The following is a 2391-nucleotide window of genomic DNA, read 5'->3' on the forward strand; positions in this document are numbered from 1 at the left end:
GTGGCACAAGGAATACTTGCACGAACTGCAAGTGCGTCAAAAATGGTTGAACTCTACTGCCACGTTAAAAATCGGATCGGTGGTCGTGTCAATGGAAGACAAATCTGCGAGCGCGAGATGGCCACTGGGTATCGTCGTGGCGATCTACCCTGGGAGCGATGGCATTGCAAGGGTGGCGGTTTTAAAATCAAAAGTGCATTGTAAAAAGAAAATCATTATGTGAACTAGGCCTATTTAATTCGCCAATTAAATAGGTCACGATCGTTCATTATTTGTTGAATGTGAAAACGAATTAGATCAACAATAACGTCATGAACATATTTATTTTCACGTATTTTTAGGTTATTTAATACTTTCCACAATTAGGTTCAATATAGAAATTGAAAGCAACTTCAATTTAGAAATTAATACCAGATACATATTGCAAAATACTTAAATGGTTTATCATACATAAATGCTGGCTGTTATGTTGCGTCGTTTGACTTTTTCCGTTTACTCGAAAAAAAGTGTCTGACATACTCCAATTTTTTCATATCGCGATCTGTTAGATAACCTGATATTTATATTCTCAAATTTCAGTTAAGGAGGTGATATATTCGATTTTAATATTGCTTTATTTAAGAATCCCTTTTAATTAAGAATAAGAAAAATAAATTATATGGGTCCGATCGGGGCCAGGTATGGTTATCTCTGGGCGCAGCGCTTGGGCCCCGATCGGGCACCGCGTTTCATTTTGAGTCTGGCCCAATCTAGATAGCCTGATTTGGGCCAAATTGTGCCCGATCTGGCCCCGATCAGATCCAAATTGGAATTTCTGCACGGGTAACCGTTTGGGATCGTGGTCTCCACCTCCCTTGGATCTTTAGCTGTCTTCAATTTATTCCTTTCCCCTTGTCACTTTAGGCTATAATTCTTGGTGTTATCTCATTGGCTGTGCCGATGGCTTTGATGCTATTCTTTTATGCGGAAATTTCAATTCCCATTTCCCTTTGTAGGATTCTGTGTTGGAAAATGCAGGTGGCAGAGAGCTGTGCCGGACTGTCTCAGATCGGGATTTGATTCCACTGAATTACTCCTGTCCAACATTTCTCTTGTTGACTGGTAGATCTGGTCAAGAACCTTGATTGGTCTCTGTTTCGGAAAAATACAAAGGATTTTATTCCGGATCTGGTCGTTAACTGAGAAGATAGTGTAAGCCCTGCAACTGTCTATGACCGGTTCGTAAATGTAGTGTTTCGTATTCTGGTTGGTTTTGGGTCCTATCGTTCAAATTCCTGTAAAGCCAGACGTAAGTCCTAACTGCTTTGGTGAAGTAAAGACTGTAATGCTGCATTGGCTATGAGGCCCGAGGCTTTCAAGAGATACGTTGAAAATCAGTCCAGGGAGAGTGTACTGGAGGCGAAGCAGGTTGACAATGAAGTCAAGAAATTCCTTCGTAATCGGAAGTATTGTTCTTTCCGCCAGTTCTGTGATTCTAGAATTCCTTCGAGTAGTTTTAATTGAATTTCGCGAACTGTGCGGTGGTTGGCCTCTCGTTGTATCTCCAAGAACACTGGGGTGGTTACTGATTCCAACTCGGTTGAGATCAGGGAGCTGCAGGAGGCTATTGTGTCCTCTCACATTGTTCCTGTCGTGGTTTCCCCTACTGTGCAAATTGATTTGTGTGACTCTATGAACCACCTATTCTCAGAGATAGAGTTTTGTACGGCTCTGGAATCTTGCAGGGCTCGTACGTCCCCAGGTCTTGATGGAATCACCTACTAGGTTGTCAGGGGCTCCTCTGATCCGGTGTTAAGCTTTATCCTTTCTCTTTTCAATAGAATGTATGATCCATCCATTTTTCAGGAGGCTTGAGTTGACTCTCATGTCATCTTTATCCCCAAGTCTGCCGGTAAGGGGTCCCTGACGTCCACCATGTGTATATTGTTAAAGAGATTGGTTCAGCGCAGATTAGCGTTTAGGGATGAGAAAAAGGAATGAATCCCGAGATTTCAATATGGGTTCAGGAGAGGCAGATCTGCCTTGGACTGTGTTTCGACAGTTACTACTGAGATTATGGAGGATTTGGGAGAGGACGAACTTACCCTGGCTCTTGCGATCGATATTAGAAGTGCATTCAATTCGGTCCACCCTGGGTTCTTAATCCAAAACCTAAAGGACCTAGAGGCTGCGCCAATAATCACTAATTCTATATCATTTTTTATCACTAGAAGGAGACTATTCTTCTCTGAAAAGGGCGCTTCTCGGGAGGGTGATGTAGGGGTTGCTCAAGTTGGGACACCGGTCACCCATCCTGTTCAACCTTGGTTTGCGTAACTTGGTGATCATTTGCCTGTTTGGGTGAGGGCTAATCAGTATTCGGATGACTTGCTTTTAATCATAACATGTAAG

This window comes from Belonocnema kinseyi, chromosome 4 (assembly GCF_010883055.1).
Source record: "Belonocnema kinseyi isolate 2016_QV_RU_SX_M_011 chromosome 4, B_treatae_v1, whole genome shotgun sequence".
Classification (NCBI taxonomy): Eukaryota; Metazoa; Arthropoda; class Insecta; order Hymenoptera; family Cynipidae; genus Belonocnema; species Belonocnema kinseyi.